The sequence below is a fragment of the Crocodylus siamensis genome, chromosome 3 (genome assembly GCF_052110815.1).
Source record: "Crocodylus siamensis isolate JL-2025a chromosome 3, ASM5211081v1, whole genome shotgun sequence".
Lineage (NCBI taxonomy): Eukaryota > Metazoa > Chordata > Crocodylia > Crocodylidae > Crocodylus > Crocodylus siamensis.
Window position 1 is genome coordinate 218,839,518 of NC_143397.1, and position 22,031 is coordinate 218,861,548.

General features: G+C 40.5%; 1 pseudogene; it reads left to right on the top strand.

Moving 5' to 3' along the window:
* The first annotated feature begins 4,658 nt into the window (after nucleotides 1-4,658).
* On the top strand, nucleotides 4,659-5,801 carry LOC149869472 (endogenous retroviral envelope protein HEMO-like; annotated as a pseudogene).
* Nucleotides 5,802-22,031: the final 16,230 nt, after the last annotated feature.

The window sequence follows — 22,031 nt, forward strand, 5'->3', positions numbered from 1 at the left end:
AATTGTTATTGTACTTTAGCCACAGATGCCACTGTTTCTGTTTGGTTTGTGAGACCATGCTGTAATGATGTCACATTAAGATTTTTTTCCAGGCTCCGAAAAGGTCACAGTTATTTTTTCCAAATGACTCTGTCAAGCATAAAAATTAACCATACTTTGAGCTGGATTTTCTGTATTTGTAATGTATGTTTATGTTAGAGTTTCTGTCAAAACAGGGATTAAAGATAAATGTAGCTAATTAAAAGAACATTTGCTTAGCGCTCCTGGTAATAGATACCTCATTGTGGGGTCTTGAGGTACGGCTTACTTTAACAATTGATGCAGTTTACAGGATTGAGTTTGAACATTAGAGAAGATTATTCCAATGTTGTAAATTGCATGTATTACCCAGAGAACAGTCAAGTTACATCTTTAAGGAAAGCAAAGAAGAGAACATAGGGAGATACAGTGCTAAAATGTTTTTGTTTGCTGTATTCCCTATACTTTATAAGTTCATATGGTTCCCAGAAAACTCATTTTACTGAAGAGAAAAATCTAACTGGCAGTGGATGAGTCAACATTTTATAAACTACTGTAAGGTAAAAAAAAAAAAATCTCAATATCCAATTAGGTAATTGTTTCCTTTTATCTTACTTTATTTTACTAAACAGCTGTGCCCACAACATTAACTTCATTGCACATAGCATCTGTGTTATCTTAGGGACTCCTGTGCTAGGAAAAAGGTCAACATCAATTGGAATTGCAACAAGTTTCCATAAACTTTCAGTGGCCAATACTATTTTATGCTTTATATAATGCTATTAAAATACTAATGTATGTGCATAGTGCCTTTCATGTTAGAGAATTTCAGAGGATTATACACTGTAGTCTGAATCCCTTAATTCCTTTTCAGACAAAACTCTTATTGAGTTCAGCAAACTTACGGCCGATGAAAGAAGCAGTAAAAGTGTCAGGATTTGGTTCTACTTACAGCATGCAGACACCACATCATCCACAAACAAATTTCAGCCATGTCTTAGATAAGACTTGGCAACTATTTAACAGTGAATGCTGATTCTGTACAAGAGATTTAGGCATAAATGAGGAATAACTAATTCTGTATAAATTTCACTGGGAATTTAAATCAGTAGTTTGGGAATATTGGGTGCATCTATACATGTGCTTAAATGCACATAAACTTATTTTAATGCACATTAAAAGGCACGTCTACACATTACCCTACATCACTGTCGTGATGTGCTACGTCACTGTACAACATGGTGTGATGATGTAGCCATCACATGAGTGTATGTGATAATCAGCGACTTTGCTGCAGTGACATACTCCCCTGTTTTAGCACATGGCTATGGTGAAGTAGCAGCCCACAGCACAGAATGAGTGGTTACTGCACCATGTTTTAGTGCTTCCAAAGTACTTCCAAAACCCCGTGCTTTAGTCTTTCCATTGGAGGTACTAGATTTAATGTGTGTTCCCTAAAGCACATGAATTGCATGTGTAGACATAGCCTTAATGACTAGTAATTTGGGCAGGACAGAGGAATCAGTACTCCACCCATGCAAAAGTACCAATGAATTTTTAAACAGGTGGGAATTATAAGTTGTAAGGATATTACTTCTATATCCCATTACATAGTTAGTAATTCCACTAGAACAGTGCTCCATATGAGTGTGCTGAGGTACAGATTCAATACTAACTTAAGATCATAGCTAGGTAGCCAGTATACCTCTGAAGAACCAGTAGCTGCATCTCCTCATGATCTGGGGGAAGTAGAAATGTAAATAAGAATCTCACTTTTTAAGGGAATATTTAAAATGTAAACTAATTACACTAATAGTTGGCCATTAGGACTGAACTGTACTATACTTTCACAACAGAAAGCTAAGGATGGTAGGATTCCTTTTCCCCACCCCTAACACATACAAACTTCTGACACAAAATGAGTCGTTTACTGTAATTTAAGGTGTGTTTGAAAACTATTACCTAGCTAACTTTCAATCAGATGTTGAATGACCTATATGCTTATTGGTATGATTTAGGTGGACAGAAGTTACTTACAGTTGGGATAGGATGTAAAAAATTGTTTTAGAACCCTGCTACACAAAGTTATGGAGAACGTTACTGAGGAGACCTACTGAACATTGCTTCCTTTGGCATTTGGATTTTATGCAAAAGTATGACCAGGGCCAATTAGACTCATAGCCAATAATGTTTGAGGCATGATGCTAAATTACACCATCTATATAATATGTCACTATGTTTTTATTACAGTGCAAATATAATATGAAACACATATCTAAGGCCTCTCTTTCACAGTCTTTGTGTGATCATTTGCCTATCAATGTCTTGGTTTGCTCAGACTCCTGGTTTGTACAATAATCTAAGATAGAAGGATGGCAAGACATTTGGTCTTGGAAAATTCCTCATTTCTTCCCATTTTCTTGGTGTGTGTATTGGATCAGAAGGACAGCTTGACAATCATGTAGCCCTAATAGAGGGTAACTATTAATTTAACCCCATAGATCCTAGATTTTGTGTATGTAAGCAGTCTGTCTTTGTTTTTATACTAGTACCAGCCCCACTGTCAGTGCCTGGTTGTGTCCATTGTGAGCACAAGGGGTGCATCTACACTTTGTTTAAGGCACCATAATTACAGCACAGTAAGTTTATTATCTGTAATGACAGATACAAATGTAATGCACCATAATTGGCACTACTACACATTAGCACAAATGAAAAGTCTTTTTGTGATAGTAATGTGCAGCAGACTAAATCTACTATGCATTAGCACATTAGCATGGCTTTTGCCAGCCACATTAATGCACAGTAGAATTAGTCTACTGCACTTGAAACGTCATGTAGATGTGCCCAGGATTAGATATTCCATGGTGCTGTTAGATTATTGGATTCTTTAAAGATTCTTAGAGACAACTGAAGGGGAATTAATGATGGAAAAAAATCAGTCAGCCGGGTTTTTTGCTGTGGCAGCCCACTTTTGTTGCCAGTGCCCACAGTGTCAATGACACAACCCTGGCCAACCACCCCACCAGCCACACACATTCCATAGACCTCTGGGTCATTATCCTTTCTCCCACCTCCAGATGGATTTTACTGAGCTGCCTAGGTCAGGACCCTGGAAATATGTGCTGGTCATTGTCTCGCTTTTCAGTGGCTGGCCTGAGGCATACCCTTGCCAATGAGCTGATGCTCTCACTGTGGCCAAGAAACTTCTTTTTGACCTGGTGCCCCATTTTGGTCTACCCCTTTCCCTGGACTCAGACTGAGGCCCTCATTTCATTGGCCAGGTAGTCCAACATGTTTGCAAGGCCCTTTCTATCCAATTCCAACTCCAGACCCCAAATCATCCTCAGAGTGGAGGTAAAGTGGAATGGAATAACCTTGATATTAAGCTTTGCCTGGCAAAGACTTGTGAACATTCTGGTCTAAAATGGCCAGAATCCCTCCCCTTGGTTCTTTTCTAAATCTGAAATTCTGTTCAAAGGTCTTCGGGGCTGACCCCTTTTGAGATTGTTATGGGTTGACCCATGAGGGGGCTTGCCAGCCTTCCACCCCAACACCTGATTCATCTCCATGTTTCCCTATTAACCTACTGCCAAGGGCTCACCAAGGCCCTCAAGGTTATCTCATTGCAGGTTAAAGTCACAGCATCACATCAGTCTCTAGATGGTAACTCAGTTGTCAATTCAGTCCAACCAGGAGATTGGATCCTCATTAAGGTCCACCAGAGGAAGGATTGCCTACAGCCTCAGTGGAAGGGGCCTTTCCAGGTCCTGCTGACCACCCCAACTGCTGTAAAAGTTGCCGAGGTTCCTGCCTGGATCCATACCTCTCACTGCAAAAAGATATCTGCCCCGATAGGGTGGAAAGTTTCTCTCACCGGTGATGCCTCCTTGAAGATCCAGAGGGTTCCTGTGAGTGAAGATCAGACAACAAAATCTCGACGAGTTCCTGTGAGTGAAGATTAGATGACAAAGTCTCAAACATAGCCTACCCGGCTAGCCAAGCTTCATTTGAAGCTATGAACTTTAGTTTTGTGTACTAATATACTTTAGTAATATTAGTGTGAATAGCACTAACCCATGGGAAAATTGCAGACAATTACGTAGATTTAGAAACTCCCCCCTCCCCCTCCCCATGGAGTGACATTGTTTTGTATTCTTGTGATCAGTGTTTTGTTATTAGTAGTGTGCTGGAGGCCAAAGTTTTAGTCGATGAAAGTTCCTCAGAGTTCCAAGAGATAGCTGCATTGGGATAGTGCTTGGGCAGGCCCTAAGATGTTGTCCCTTCTTTTGCTTTGCCTCTTGTCAGGGGTTCCAGCTGGGGCATGGGGAAAAAAAGCAGCGTTGTATTCCTGGGACAGAGCATTGCTCATGCAGGAAATCTTACAAATTGCTGGGTATGCGTACATGGGCCCACGCATCTGACCAAGGGAATCCCAGTGCTTGGGGTTCCAATTCTCCTTGAGGTTTGGGGAACTGACTCCAATACTAGCTTTGTCAGGTTCCTCCCCTACCCCCCACCCCGGGTCTAGCAGAGACCAACCGTCAATTCCTACGTGGTGGAAAACAGCTCAGGACAGTTCGAAATTGTCCTCAGGGCTGGAAGCGGCCCTCTGTTATAAGTTTAATAGGACAGGAAGGATGGGGAAGGCTTGCTACTTTGTAGGGCATTACCCCACATGCAAGGTGACCTTCACCTGGCCATGGGCTGAGCAAAGAGGAAAAGTGTCAGGAGAGGTTCAGTCCCATTTTTGCGACAAGACACCCATCACCATCTTTACACCTTTAGATGGGAACTACAGTGTGGTGTCTAGTTTAGTGCTTGATGGCTTTGATTTTTATGTAATGTTAGGTTTTGTTTCCTGTAACCAATCAATATCCCATCACAAAATGGTGGAGAGCCAATGTGCCCCTTCTTACACCCTACAGGTCAATCGAAAATGTCGGGAGGGGAACACACCCTGTAGGGATCTTAGTACTGCAGCAGCTCCTGGTTTGTACTGGCTATGTGGGGATGATGCCCAGAAGACTTTACCATGGAATTGGGTTGGCACCTGTACCTTGGGCAGAGTCGTCCCAAAATTTGACTTGCACTCTAACCTCTCTTGGCATGAAGTGTCTAACTTCCCGCCTGGCTTGCCCAGACATCGGTATGCGGTTGAGAACCCGCTGGTTCTCTGACACACGAGGTTTCACCAATTCACCAGGGCGTTCCTCCCTTGGCTAGGTGTAACTGAATTAGAAAAGGCTATTATAAATATTTCGGGAGTCACGGAGAACTTTTTCAATGCTAGTGCCAACGCTTTAAGAGCTCTCAGTGATGAGATTATCCAGGTGGGGCAAGTAGCTGTTGAGAACTGTATGGCCCTGGACTATCTCCTAGCCACGCAAGGGGGGATATGTGCTGTTGTGAACCACATGTGGTGCACTTGGATAGATCAGCATCAACAAGTGCAAGGGGATCTCTGCACCATAAGAAAGCAGTTGCAAGTAATACAAGCTGTTGCCGAAGAGAAATTCTTCGACTGGTGGGGTTGGCTGCCAAATATAGGGGGATGGGTTAAATCCCTATTGACGTGGTGCATTATAAGTGTATTATGCCTTTTTGCTCTTTTTATTATTATCCAAATGATTTTGTGCTGCTCACGCCTTTGCTTATCAAAAACCACCCAGAGTGTTTCTAGTTTGTCTGCAACTGAGTTGCAGATGATGGTGTTCAGAGAAGTGGCCTATGAGTGTGAGCGTCAAGAAGAGGTCAAAGTTCTTATGAATATAGAGCTGTAAGGACAAGCGCTTACAAGGGGGGAATGATGAGGAAAAATACTGGAGCAAGCAAAATAAAGTTAGGTCATAATAAGGAGCATAAGAAAAGGCCAAATAACAAAGAGACCTTGAAGATTAGCTTATCGGGAGACAGCTGGAGAAAACGCGTTTAGTCTAGCAAGACTCCAGGGTGAGTTATTGTCAGACTGCCAAGAGTGTATTAAGGGGGAGGCTGATCTGTGTCTTTTTCTCACAAGTATATAACAGAACCTGTGTCCTGCTTCTATTGAGCATCAGCTGCCTCTTGCTGATCTCCTGTGGCCATGTAAAATAAAGCGCTTCTGTTAGTTAAACAGTGATCCTGTCGTGATTTCCACATCACCTTTTTCATTAGCTGTGATTTCTTTAGGATCAGGCCCCATAGCTTATATTCTTGGCTGTGCCACTGCCTTCAGGCTTGCTTATAGATATGAGTCTTATAGTTCTGTATTTGAGAGTTCAGGATCCAGCTTTAGCCTTCTGATCTTAGGCAAATAACTTGACATGACTGTCCTTCAGTTTTCCCATGTGCAGTATGGTGGTATGAGTTGAGATCATCAGGTAGAAATGTTACATACATCCAGAATATTATTTATAAATATAAAATTGAATATAAGGGCTAGAAAATTCCAATTGTTTTATCACAAGATCTATGTGTGTGCAAAAGTGAATGAAAACTATGCATCATGCCTGTGCTTCATATGAAAACATATTTTGACCTTGCTGATACAAATTTCTTCATAATGAAGGTACCCATTAAAAAGAAATTAGTGATGAAGTAGCCACAACAAACTTCAGAGAAACCTGCAAGTAAAATGTTGTGATGCTTTTTTCTATTGTAAATATCCCAAGTCCATAGGCAACACTACAAATTTTTGTTGCAGTTGGTCAGGTACAGATAACATTTTTTCTTAGTTTCTAATCATTATAATTCTGCTTAAACATTATTTAAGATCCATTTATATCTCTTGAATTAACACAAATATTGCTCCAGGTGTTTCATAGAAATGAAAATTTTAAATAAGGTAAAACTAAGAAAGGGAAAGTTTAGACTGAGTGTATAGAAGATTTTCTAAAACTGAGCTTTTTTAAATGGTAGAATCATTTCCCAGGGAATATGTGAATCACTGCATTGCTTGAGATATTTGAAGTTAAAGCAGAGAAGACATTAAAAAGTGCAGGAAACAATCTTTTATTGGAAGGAAATGGTCAAGATGACTTTTCCTTTTCTAATTACAAATTTTATTATTTTAAGTTGTTCTGCCACCCCAAGGACACTAAAGGCAACAATCATGATTAGCTCTGAGATAATGATGCAGGACCTGTTGTATTTTCTTTTTTAAAATAAGGTTTTAGAAAGGATTAGAAAATGTTGTTTTAACATTCTAGGTATGTGGGACATTCTTAGCTGCAGAGAGATGATGAAGGGAACAGCACCAATATGCTATAGAAATGATTGCTTTATGGGCCCCTGATTCAAGAAGGAACCCTATCAGAAATGCATTTGAAGCCTTAGTTTTATGTTGAGGAGTGGTTTAGGCATTCAAAAGCCTGACAAAAAGAACAAATGATACCGAGTTAAAATGATGACGACTTATTCCACATTCATTACTTCATAGCAACTGTCCTGTATGCTGGAAATGGGATCTAACCTGGAAATGGGATCTAACCTGGTGGTGTTTACTCCTGATTGAAATAACGGTTAAATTACCACAGGTTAGCTTCCTTTTACATGTGGATAGAGAAGTCATACAAAGCAACTGTCACAGCCCCTAAACTGCCTTTTAAGCCAGTATAAATTGTTCATCTGCTCATGCCTTAAGTCTATGGATCTTTTTCCCCCCTGCAATTTTGCTGTCTTTCTTCTATTTTACAGCCCGCAGACCATTTTTTGCTTCAGCTAAAAAACCTTAATTCAAGTTTGGTACTATTAACTCAGGTGTAGAAATGACAAAGTATTGAAGGCACTGTCAAAAACACTCAAGAAGAATAGGTTTTATTTTATGACTGAATAAGAGATGTACACTTAGCTAGACTAGACTAGACTAGATTTACATGACTTACAGGACTAGACTAATTAAACAATATCTCTTCACTATTTAGGTAGTAGACAGGTCGGTATTGACCTGGAAGGAGGTGGGTAGTGGGGTCCCACAGGGCTCGGTTCTTGGACCTGTGCTCTTCAATGTCTTCATCACTGACTTGGATGTGAGCATGTACTTGTATGGTTAAGGGTTTACAGGCCAGGCCGTATGAGCAGAGACAAAGGGACCTGGACACCTTCAGCCTCTGCAAGAAATGGCTGAGAGGTGATCTTGTGGCCGCCTACAAATTCATTAGGGGGGCGCAGCAAGGTATTGGAGATGCTCTGTTCATCAGGGCACCTCTTGGGATAACAAGGAACAATATCCACAAACTGACAGAGAGCAGATTTAGGCTAGACCAGGAAAAACTTTTTCATGGTAAGGGTGGCCAGAACTTGGAATGGGCTTCCAAGGAAGGTGGTGCACTCCCCTACCTTGGGGGTCTTTAAGATGAGGCTGGATAGGGATCTGGCTGGATTACTCTGACCCAGCACTCTTTCCTGGCCAGGCAGGGGGTCATATTCGATGATCTGTTGAGGTCCCTTCCAACCCTAGCGTCTATGAATCTACGAATTTTTTGCTGTTTGTGTTTTTAAATGTATTATATAATATAGACAATTAGTGCACATTCAAGTAAAGCTGTATTTGTTTTTCTTTGATATTAAACTGCATAATGTAGCACTAGTTCCCTAGCATATCAGTAAAGTTCCTAGTTTCTCTTTAACTGGAGAAAAATATGTATTGTGTTATACGTGATGATGTGCTATGCCCCCTGCACCCCTCTTTTCAAAATCCTAGATTTGCCCGTGGTGCTCAGATGGCCTGGGCCTACTCTGGACTATCCCAGCTATGACATGCTGCCACTGCAGCATAGATCTGGGTAATGTGTGGCCTAAAACTTGTGGCCTAATAGGATCATTTATTCACAGGCTTTTCTTCTGAATCACTGGTTTTGTTTTTCTTTAAAATCTCAGTTATAAAGAAGGTTGATAATTATTTGGAATCCAAGAATACATATACATACCTACCCTAGCATGCACAAAGGATGCACAAGCTGTTTTACATAATGCCCTGCTCTTTTGTTGGAAAGTTCAGTTTTTGTTGACATTGCCAAGAGTGTAGAAAAAATTGGCCACTCAAGCAGGTCAAGGTAGGAGAATGTTCTCAACAGTTATATTCTTTTGAAATAAGGGCAAGAATGCAGAACCAGATCTAAACCATTCTCAAAGGTACTCACGGCAAGCATGAGGCCATGAGAAAAAACTTACCTGGAGTGGGTGAAAAGCTGAGCCAGTGAGACGCACTGTGCTGGGAATGCACCAGAAGTGGAGCTGTGTCAGAAACAAACCCACGTCAGGGGCAACAGGAAAACAAAGAACAACGGATCCTGGAGGAGCCAGGACCATCTACCGTGCCAGCATGGGCATGCTTTATGGCAGCATGCTGGTGCCAATTCACCAGCCGGCTCTTTGAAGCCAGGATAAGAAGCCTGGCAGAGGGGAGACTGGGGGGATTGGAAGTGAGTTCTCTGGTGGGCCGAGAGAGGCCTGGAGTGGAGCAGAGCCCCACTGAAGAAAAGTGGTGGCTGCCCCAGGAAGGCGCCTCTGAAAATAAGATGAGCCCAAGAGGCTGAAGGACCTACCTGAAATGGTGCTGTGGACCCCAGACACCTCTGGATAGGATTGGACCTAGCAGGAATCTAAGTTCAGATGAGAAAGAGAGAGAGGGATGACGGGGAGCGAGGTAACCTAGGGTCAGGAAGGAATTTAGGCCGGACCCAATGTGGCCTGAAAAACCCAGATGAGACAATGTAACTTAGAAACCCATGATAGCTGAAACTGTACTGGACCAGACCTAGAAAACAGGAAAATAACATCTTTGGTTGGCATTAGGTGAGGAGTAGGGGAGGCAGAACCCCAAATGGGAAGACAGACAGGAAGACTGAAGGAAGGTACCAGAAGAGGTGGGTTATACCATCTTCCTTCCATTTAAACAAATTTATTCCAGCAAGACATGGCAGGTGAGAACCCCTGAGGACCCTCCGGAATCTAACCTAGAAGCTGTCTTCTCCTCAAGCAATGGTGAAGCTGGAAAAATCCATATGACCAAAGTGCACTGGTGAATGGCATGGGAGATTATAGTGCTTCCACATAAATGTAACATTAAAAAAATTGGGTAGTACCTTGCCTTAAGAGGGGAATCCAGATTGATAGGTTAGGCACCTAGGATCCCTACAGAGCAAATGGGTAGAATAGATAACTGCTAAAGGCAATCCTGAGTATATAGGCACTGAATGGTGTGATACCTACAGCCAAGAGATTGGAAAATGCTAGCATAGGAGTGTGTTTGCTTGCCTAGTGGTTAGAGCATTTGCTCAGGATGTGGAATATCCATATTCTAGTTCCTCCAGAGCCTGGAGGTAACTAAACCTATATCTTCATCTTCCACTTCCCATCATCAAGGTATTGGCTGGGAAGAGACACCCTAATTCTTCCTGCTGTTGAAGAAGCTCAGTCATTTGGAAACCAAGAATGAAAGAGTTGTGAGCCTGAAGGAATTATGATAAAGCATGTCTCCGCAGTCCAGGCACAGTTCTGCTCTGGGCTATGGTTCCCATTGCCAAGATTACTGCTGGTCGTAAAAAATGGCTGTCTAATGTAAAGTGCACAAACAGTCTTGGGACAAGGGAGTAAAACCCAAGGCTCCCTCATCCCAGGATAGTGACCACATTACAGGGTTACAGAGTCAGAGTTGCTTGCTCTCATTTTGGCTCATGCATTGTGCACTCCTGGTTGCCCAGTGGACCATCTTCTTCAACAAGAGTGGGAGAGAGCGTTCCTAGTCTATTCGTGAGTATTGGGGATACTCTCCAGGGAAGTAGGAGACATACAATGGAGTCCCTAAGGTCGAGGGGGCCTAGAACCCAAAGCATACTTGCACTTTTGGGGCAAGTGCTCTGACAGATAAAGTTCTTCCAGACAAAAATGGAGACACCTCTCGAGTATAGGTAACTTGGGGAAGCTGGAGTGGGGTTGATCTTAGCCTGCTTTTTGTGTCACAGGTACCTAAATTCCATCCAAGTCCTGTTTAGGCACCTACAGAATTGACATTGATCTGGCCCTGCATTGTCATCCTTGTGACAACTGTACTCATGAACATAGGACAGGGCATAAACTTAAAGTCAGATCTTCAGCAGTTCTGAGTGCCTGCAGTCCCAATTGGTTTCAGGTGTCACACTTACTAAATTGCCACTCTTACAGCTGTGATGTGTCTCAACCCCTTATAAAATCCATTTTCCAACAATAAACAAATGCCTGTACCATTTCTAATAACAAAAGATGATGTGTTTTGTTAGCCTTACAGTTAATCCTGCAGCAGTAGAAACAGAACTGGCAGTGGCCAATTTTGATCATAAGACCACTGCTCTGGTAAAAATGCCATTAACACATATGGGGTCCATATGGAGGACACCCTGCCCCCCCTTCTACTGATTCTCCAAAGGTCTGGGGTTTTGTATGTCTTTTGCAGTGTCTCCCCAAGAGCATTTCAGTTCTGTTGGCACTTTACATAGCAGAATTAATAATGACATTCTACTGGCTTGTGGCCAGTTGTAAAAGTTTATGGAGTAATTTTGTAATAGAGCTGCAAGAGCTTAGCAAAAACCCAGCAGGTGAACTAGCTTTCTCCCTCACTCCTTTAAAATAAAAGCTCTCCAGTTTGAAAGGTTCTCACTCAGAGGTTTCTGTGAGGCGAGAGTAAGCATATTTTAAAGTGACATGTCTACAAATGAGCGTTCTCCTGTGGTACTCCCACTTCCAGCTGCAGAACAGTACCCCGGGTTCCCAATTTGAACCCTTTATAGAACGTTTATTTAAAATAAAAGTCTTAGTCTCCCTTTGCCCTCTGCTTCCCAGCTGCATATTCCCAGCCTGGTTCCCTTTTTGGAACAATGATTTAAAAAATATATCTACAATAATCATCCTTGCCTTTGTCTGCTGTCCTGCCTCCAGCTGCAGCTTCCCACCCTGATCCCTCTTCTGAGCCATGATTAATACATATGTTTAAAATAAAAATCAGTGTCTTGTTCCCTCTTCCTCCTCCCAGCTGCAGATTCCTCCCCGCCTTCACCCCACCCATATTTTCATCCCCAGTTCATCGAAATATTTCATAGGAAAATTGCACCTCTGACAGTGCTTCCCCTCTGTGCAGACTGCTGCTGAACTATGTGTTTGAGTAGGAAACCAGATCAGAGCTCTCAGTGTGCTGTCAGCAGATCCAGAAGCCAGCTGAACAGACCAACATATTATTTTGTATTTGATTTTTCTTGTTTATCCAGTGTGCCTATCTCATACCCCAAGGGATGTTTACTGAGGATTAAAGGATTGGCTTTGAACTGTGTATCTATGCAAGGGAAGTAAGAGCTCCCTTTGTGCCCCTTTGTGGCCCAAGTGTTTGAGCCCAGGAAGGTAAAACTAAGATGGTGCTGTGTGCACTTACCTCATGCCTGGCCCCTGCAGCAGGTGGATAAGAAATAGGGGAAGGGGATGTCCACACTGCAGCTTAGGTTCAGCACTGGAACCAGTCTACCTGCACAAAATACTTAACCCAGATATGTGAGTCATGAGGCCTCCTGGAGTAGACCAGTGAACACATGGCCCCTTCCTGAGAACTGTCTCTCATCACAGCCCAGCACTATACATTTGAAAACAAATGCATTTTGCGTGTTGCAGTGGACCTGACATTTAAATCTGGCCAGGCCTGTGCCTTTTCACAGTACCATTTTACAAATACAATTTTTATCAGTTTGGATAAAGTAGCACAAAGCTGAGTTGTGCACCCAAGGCAATAATCCTCACCTTCCTGATCCTTCCCCATGCATGTCAGGCTCAGAAATGAGGTGGTGTGGATGCCTTGAGGTCATTCGAACTGCAGGTCTTCAGATTTGGATTTCCGGATTTTTGCCAGGACAAATTGATGGAGCCATTCTCCTCCTTGCCCGTTCTGGGGTGACCAGCACAACTAATAGCAGAAATCAAGCAAGTCCAAGAGATACAACTAGGATTATCCCTTGCATAAAGAGAACATATGAAGGAAAGCCTTCTTGTGTGTCCTCATCCTCTTGTGCAGTTAGGTCCCAATCTTTATCTAAGTACATGCAATCAATGCATCACAAAGCAAAGCTAGGCTGAAAGTCTAGACTTATAGGCTAGGAATAGAAGTTACATAAAAACCAATTAAAGAGATCAGAAACTGGTTGAAATTCGTAACACAACAGAAGTTCAATTAACATAAATCACTTTCAAAATGGCTGAAACTGGTTTAAGATAAACCTGGATGGATATAATATCAGACTTAACTGACTTAGGTTAAATTGGTTTTTTAAACTTCTGACCCAGATCCCCTCCAGATTCAAGTTAACTCACAGTACCCTTTACAGGGTGGGCTAGCTAGCTTTGACCCTGGCTGTCTGCTCCAGTGGGGTAGGGGGATGCCCTAGCTTGTGCCCTGGTTTCTGGCCTTGGCCACTGCAGGCATGTGGCTGCATTTCTGGAATCAAAAGTAAATGTCTGTTCATTCACGTATTGGTTCAATCTACACAGTTTAGACTAATTTGTGAAGATTGAATCCATTCAGCCTTGGGGTTTTTGACTGTATGTACTTAGCTCTAGTCATGAGGGATATTTGTTTTTAAGTTGATGACTAGAAAAATTTATTCCATTCCTGTCTCTATTCCAAACTTTTCTCAGTTTCCTGCCCAAGCCTATACCTATTCAGAAACACACACCAATTCCCTACATATATGTAAGGCTGAGAAAGGGCAAATTTACAACAGAAACAGAGAAGGATGTACACTTCCATAGAATTTTCTATCCAGAGACATCAGACCTTTTTCCAACCATAGTCACTCACAGAAACACTAGCGAGGTAGAGAACTACCGCAGTCCCTCTTCACACATTAATATCACTGAAGCACAGGGGGGCCACAATAAACCAGCTTTATAGTTAGAACAGTAACCAGATCTTCAGACCTCTGGCCTTACTTTTCAGCCTCAGTCCTATCCTTCCTTTCTGAACAGCTCCAATCTTCCATTTGTGCTGTTTTAGAAAGTTCTTGACTCAGACTCTAATCTTCGATAGGATACAAGTTCAAGATGTTACCCTCCTTTCCTGCTTCATTGTTCAGAAATCCAGTCCTGAACCCAGTTTTGGACATGTTCTTTCATTTAGTCCCATGTGTAAGCATTTGAGAATGACTGATATGGTTCCCAGAACTGTGTATGGCAGACTGTCGTAGGTAATCATATGTTCTTTGTGTCAACTCCACATTTGCTACCTTGCTGTATGAGGGAAAGTTTTCTTTCAAAGGTTATTAACTATGATTTGCTTTTTTGCATTTCTTTTTGTATTGCTTTTTTCAGAATTTCCCTCTTATGGGAATTCACAAATCCTTTTGAGCCTGAATATTTGTGAACTTCTTTTTAACAGAAAGCCCTACTGTGTTTGTACCTTGTGCAGTACATTGCATTCTTCAGCTTAATGTCATAACTCTTTGATGAAATTTCTGGTATACAAAACTGTTATTGAATAGGGAGGGCTTGGGAGACTCTCAGAGAGCTAGGAAATGCAAAAGTAACAAGACTCCACTGAAGAGAGCAGTGATCAGTATGATATTAGGGGTGGGATACTCTGGGAATTTTCAAGACCGTTCAAATATTGTTTAGTTACTGTTTTCTAGGAAAATCACACGTTTACATGATTCATTTTTATTGTAAGAGCTTAGGAAATGATATGGTACTTTGACAGACAGGAAAGAATTTGATGAACAGACAGTTCACTCCCTCCCAACCAGCTATTCCCCTATGGCAATGAATACAGACTGAACACTTGTATGGAAGAAAGAATGACAGAGTAATTCATGGATAATAACAGGATTAGGAGCACTAGAACCTAGCTTGGCTGAGTGGTGGCAAACAGGGCTAAGATAGGTCAACTGAATATTAATTAACCATTAGATAAGCAACACCTTGGCAATTTTCTGGTATAGTGGGAGGGGGAAATTAGTAACATGGCAAGGGAGAAAGGAAGATGGGAGCCCAAGAGTGGAGAGTGGCCTCAGTTAAGTTACAAATGAAATGGGTTTTGAGGCAACTTTTAATCTCTCCTCATAAAAAAACCTAGGATGGAAGTGCACTGGCCAAACTGTCTGCAGAAACCTCATTAAGCCTGCACATACTCCTTGCTCTACACTGGTTTATTCTTTTTTTCATTTATATAAATGCATGTGTAGAAACGCCCAGAGTGAGGGAAGGGCACTGAGGCACTGGTGAAGATTTTGTTCTTATAACTAATCTTTTGCTTGTTAAATCAGTCTGTCTCCAGAGAGACACAGCTACTAGTCAGTCTTCTGAAACTAAATGTATTAGCAACAGATGTTTTCTCAGTAGTATAAGGGAAAACTTTTTCTGAACAAACAGACACATTTTGCTGGATTTGGTACAGTTTGCTCTGGTTTGAGGTATGGTCTGTATCCATAAAAGGTTTGGTAACAACACATATAAGGCAACAATGTTGCCTTTAGTTGTTTAAGAGAAACCTGACTCCAGTCCCAAGACAATATGTAACACTGGTGAAAGGAAGTGCAGTTGGCTTCTTCTTTCTTGAAAACCAGACCACACAATTGTGGAACGTGAAGAAGTAGCCAAGAAATTAAGAGATCAGATTCAGGCAAATTTCTCTTTTGCAAATACAGTATTTGTTTTTTTTTCTAGCCCTCCCACTCTTGCATTGTGGACCAATGCATATCCTTCATTCACTACCATTCACTGTTCATTTGTATATTTTTTTAATCCCTGGATTTTATTTCATTTATTTGCCTTCTGACCCTATTTTGATTATTGAGAGTTTAAGGACCAAGGGATCTTTAAATTAAAGCCATTTTAAATGCAAAGTGTTTTTCTTAGTGGATTCTAGCAGTTTCATTGAGATTATTGATGCTCTGATTTATTCTCACAGTCACAGAATTACTTCAGCAGCCACCAGGGATTTTGATTCCTTTGCTACCTTTCTTTCTGATACTGTTTTATCGGATCACTTCATTGTGAAACTAATTTAAAGACTTGAAACCCAATCATGTGGTTTATTTTAGATTTTTTTTAAATCTATCAACTTGGACTCTTTCAGTAACTTCATAGCTGAGTCACATTTGTTGACCTCTGTAGCTGGTTTCTGTTAAACAATCTGCTGGATTTACAATGCACATTTGAGTAAAATGTTAGACTTGAAATGCCACCAAGTATATTCTGTTTCTGAAACTCTCTGGTATACTAAATCACTTAGTGATTTAAAGTCACTGGAATGAAGCTCCAGAGAAACAGGAGAGCTACATTTACTGTTAATTTGATATTTGGAAGCAACATTTCAGGCTGTATATGGATGCTGTAAAAGCTGCCAAACCAAAATTTGCTAAAACATCATAATAATTAGTTCTACTGATCTCAAGGTACAGCATTATTTGGTGAAGACTTTATATTTTAAATCCCTTTGCTCCATTGGCTATTGTTTAATACAAGTTATTTATTAAAGGAAATTCTTGACTTTTTAAATTGGTCAGTGGATACTTGGCTGTTATTTGATGAATTTTGTTTTCCTCCTCATTATCAATATTGATTTAAACAGTTGATTATTGTGTTCTATTTCTTTCATATTTTAACCAGCTAAATCCTTTTGTTTCTTCCTTTTCTGTATAAGAGTGAACCGTTGTTTTAGGATAGCTTTGGTTGTTATATGATTTCCAGTATTTCCACAGAGCAAATCTTGTTCACTGTTATACAGTGTGGTGGGCAGTTCCACTGTGCAACAAGGGGCAGGATTTGTGTGGAGCCAAGCAAAGGGTGCATAAATCCATGACAGGATCCTCTGTATCATTCGGAAATCACTTACAGGCAAGGAGTCTGGCAGAAGTCTGCTTCATTCAGTGTCTGAGTTCTAGCTGATCGGCCTTGCAAACATGAACCTCTGCATGACATAACCATTGGTTCCAAGTAGGTCATTCCAGACACTCTAAAGATACTGCTCCTCTCATCTTCTTTCCCCAGTCAAAGATCATAACAATTGACAGTCAGCATTAACAATTGCGAAAAATTAATATAATATAGAATTTCTGTAATAGTACAGGATATACACAATCAGGCTTAAATCGATCATATTCAGGTAGTCTCCAAGGTGCCTTGCTCTGCCACATAGACAATATTTTGGTTCTGCATATACAGAGCTCAGCTGTCTCAATCTACTGTGGTTGTTTTTTGTCTGAGACCTTTTAGGCAAAATGGCTCACCTTTCTCTCCCTTCTGGGGTCTGGAGACAATTTTACCTGATCCTGAATGCAATCAACTTGTGATGTTTGTGACCATTGTTTTCCATGAAAATATGTAAACAGCATCATTTTTGTGAAGTGGAGCAGGACTTTTTTGAGGCTTTCTTTTCCTTTTGCCTTTTCCATTTCTTGTATCTACAGTTCCTCAGCACCCATGACATCCATTTCGAATAAAGTAGGCATTCTTAATTTTGATTTTCTATTGAACAAAATGCCAGGAAATAGTTACCAATGTTTCTTTGGTGACATCCTGTAATGTGGACTTGCTATATCATCAGTGGTGGACTGATGTGGGGGAGGATGGAAGGGGGCCATGGCCCCCGGGGTCTGGCCTGGGGTGCGCCGTCCGGGCCCTTCAGAGTTCTTATTGTGACTTTAAGTATTGCTATAAGAAGGACCGGGGACAGCGAAAATGGAAGCATTGGCCCTCTAGGTGCTGGAGACCCACAGTCCATCACTGTATATCATTCTGTAATATGAATCAAAGCCTTACTCTATTTTCAACCAGCACTTTATGATTTTGACATTTGGATTGAGGATAACTAGCGCTATGTTCAAATCTGTATTTCAGTGCAAACTACTTACATAAGCCCACTAACTGGTGGCCTATTGTCAGACATTAATTTTCAAGTATTCCATGTCTAGCAAAATGGATTTTTGCTAGACACATTTTGCTAGACACATTTTTGTCTGCTTTGCTGAGGTCCCTTCTGCAAAAACGTGGCAGGCAGACATTTGCTTGAAGCAATGTTTCCTATGCCGCTAACATGGGCTCTTTTGCTTTACTTCGCCTGTATTTTTGGCATGTACAATAAGCTTTAACAAATTCATCAAAGTTGCTTTTTGAGGTCAATATACAACAACATGGTCCATCTCTTAGATTTTTTAACACCCAAGTGCCTTTTCTGTTATATATTCCAGTGTCTTTAAACAAATTATCATCTACTATGAAGATTTCCCTATTAAATTGATAATAGGGGCTGAGAGTATAACATTCATTTTTTTATTTGTGACCGTGATGCATAAGCCAGTCTCTAGTTTTAGCCCTAAAGTTGTAAGAAGACTGTGCCAACACATTCCTTGGAAGCATCTTTAGTTTTCTGATTACTATCATAGTACCTCAGGACTGGGGCCTCTTTAATTAACTCCTTCAGTTTCTCAGACTATTTAAATCTGAGTCCCATGTCCCTTAGATATCTTTGCATAGCAGTGCTATCAGGTTGCTGATTTGGACAGCAAGATTAGACTTACATTTTTCTACTTTTTAGTTTACCATTGCTAGGAATCCTTGCAGTCCCTCCAGGTCAGTGGGAAGCAGTTATGTTGGAGATTGGCCCAACCTTACTATGAGCTACCTATTTCCCTTGCTTTGTCATCCCTTCCCCCCACCCCACCCCCTGACATCTTATTTTTGTTAAATAAAATTTATATTTTGTTTAGCTTTAACACAGTAGATTTGTTTTTTTCCAAATCTAGTTGGAGCCTCTTGCCATGCTCTTATGCTATTTTCTCCAGATAAAATATGACCTGATTGACCTGAGTATTTTCTGTGCTCTCCAAAATTTGCTTTATTTTCCCATGAAACACTGCAGGGGTCAAGCACAATCCATAGGGCAATCTGGGGAGACAGATGAACATGTTGATGGTGCACAAATATATGGAGCTTTTGAAATAAAGTTTCCTACAAGAACCTGGTAGATATATCAAGTACAGAAAAATATTTGGCACCAATTAAATCTTGTTTGTAAGGTGGGTAACATGGTCTTTTTCACATGTTTATTCAGTTCTTTTGGGTCTATAAAAATCAAGGATTCCATGGTTTTTTCCACAACAAACAGTGAGAATACCCACTCTGGGGGTTCTTCTATGGTTCCCACTATCCACTTCTGTCGTCTGTATTAGAATTTTCCTAGGGGCATAGATTGTGATAAAGATTGGAGGCAGGGAGAGAATATCTTTCAGCTGTCATCTACTGGATTAGAGCTAAACTATTTTCTGGAGGAAAACCTCAACCTTTTCTTTAGCTGTTTTGTTCCTTTGCTTTTCTGAGAGACATATTTAGCCATATTTAGGGCTTGACATATTTGGGGGTTAACCAGGCCAATGAATTAATGCCAAATGTACCAGTTAGTTTTAGTCATTTTTTCCAAAGATGAAGTGTTTTGTTTTGATATTTTAAAAAATGAAGCATTTTCCTTTTTTTCATTTCAAAATTTATCTAAATGTAATTTACAAATTAGAAGCCATGGGTAGAATTGCACCTTATAAACACACAGAAATGACATAAACACCTGTGGGTCAAGTGAAATTTTGTTTTCAATTTTTCATTTTTCCTATGGAACTAAAAATCAGTTATTCATACCTCTTCTGTTAACTTTTTGCAGAGCAAGGCTGTCTTTTTATATGGCTGCTTATATGACTGTTTTCCCAGCATGTCTTTCTGCATACAGGCTGGCCCTTTACATTTGACAGTGAAGCAGCTGCACCCTTAAGTGGCCATTTTGTTTCTTGCTTGTATTTGTTTCACCTCTTTGGTTTACAGCTGGTAAGAATTTGTGACTCCTGTTATATTTTCCTGTAGGATTTAGTTTCTAAATGGCACATTTTCATGTAAAAATAAAATTTTATTAGACCAACAAGATTTTTGGGGAAAAAAAATTTAATTGCAAGGTTTCAGGCACAAACACACTTCATCAGGCATCAGAGAAAAGATTGTAAAAGTTATCCTGGGTAGAAATGAAAGTTCATATTTCATAAGATTTCACAGGGGAGTCAATACGTGGAATATTCCTCTGGGCAGGCAGTCCTTAGCTGGTAAGGTGTCTCTTAGCAATCTTGTGAGGCTCTGTGATGATGCAAATTACCTTGAACAAAGGCAGGGGCAGTCTCAGGTTTCAGGTGGTCAAAGTTGCCTCCTCCTTGGGAAATTATGAAGATTTCATTTCAATTTTCAATTTTGAATTTTTAGCTGATTTTTAAAATAAAATCTTTATAATTTCCCAAGGAGGAGGCAACTTTGATTATTACTGTGACCCCTTTCATATCTTTCCTTCTGTCACCATAATATTTTGCACTTGTTTCCAGGAATTTTACTAGCATTGAAGAACAGACGGAAACCATGCCAAATCTAGGTGTTTATACTTAAGGAATTAAAGTCATACTAATATATAAATAAGAATGCATGGTTCTTGGATACGATGAACTTTCAAAAGGGTATTATTCATAAATAAATGTTACCCTTTTCAAATCATTGAATTTGATTTGTTTAATCTGGTCAGGTAAATGAATCCTGAATTGAGAACTGAACTGAGACCCTTTTAGTTTATTTTTCTGTGAAAAGTTTGTGAGACAGGCACCTTCATCCCTCTCTCTATATTATGGCTCTGCCTCTGTTAAGATGATTACTGGGATGCTGCCCATCTCTTTACCAGCCATGTTAATTTAAGAGCTTCAACTCAGTTTGGCACCTGTATGCCCTTTCCTTTGGGGCCTGTGTTTAGCAATCTTATTTAAAGTGACCCCAAAACAGCTTCTCAAAACAAAGTTCTATTCACACAAAGGCACATAATGCAGGAAAAAGGGGGGAAAATCAAATTAGGTTTATACACATTTTCACTTCTCTAGACCTTTATCTTTCCTTACAAGCTTTTGTAATTTCCCTTAAGCTATTAACCACCACCTGGGTTTGGAAAAGTAGATTGCTCTGCTATCATATGCTCTTTTAGGCTAGGTACAGACATGCAAAAAGCCCAAGGGAGAACTGATCTAAGTTACACGGTTTCCTGTAAGCGGCATAGTTTAGATTGGTAGCAACCAGAATACACATTTGCCCTTTGATGGGGGGATGCAAATCTTAGACCAGTTCCACCATTTTTAAACCAGTCTGTGTGCCAAACTCTTGTTTTCTTATGGGTATAGACAGTTTTGTGTGCCAAACTTCGATTCCTTTATGGGTATAGACTGGTTTCCGATCACTTATACTGGTAAAAGTGCAATGTCTGTACCTGGCCATAGTTTCAGTTTGTTGCTCTCCTTGGATCCCAGTCTGCACTCGCTGACCCTCTCTTCATAGTTCCTGAAAACTTCCTTTTCCTTTTCCAGACCTGAATTCCTTTATTGATTAGTGTCCATTTTGATCCTGGGCTTGGACATGAGAAGAATAAACTTGGTTGGAGCTAGGTATTACCCAATTAATGGTTTTCATAGTGTTGCCTGCTGATATTCTCTCAAACCACACCTTGCTTTGGCAATTGTTTAATTTCTTGTTGCTTATGTCCTATCAGCCTCTTCCAGTGAGACTCTGTACAGTCAGGCAGGATAATATTACACAGATAAACTGAACCACAGGTGATATTTGTAACCTCCTTCCCCTCCTTCTTCAGCATTCACATTACTCCCAAATTCTCCCCATGCTGCTTAATGGTGATTCTAATACTAGGCCATTTTTTTTCTTCTTTCCATTTTTATTTGCACCCCTAACATTTGAATGCCATTTTACACTTGGAACTGAATTGTGGTCAAAGCTGTGAGAGCGTTTCACCCTTGGATGAAAATCAGTATTTGTATCTTTCACTGTCTAACTGTTAGTAAAAAAGTGATTGTCAGATTTATCAGTAGTTGGGGTTGTTGAAAAATTTCTGTCAAAACTGATTTCAAAGGAAAAGTGAGTTTCTGATTAGATGATTTTTAGGGTAGTGTCTGTTTTCCACAGAAGATTTTACAAGTTTTTTTTCTTTTTCAGTTAAATTGCCCCCC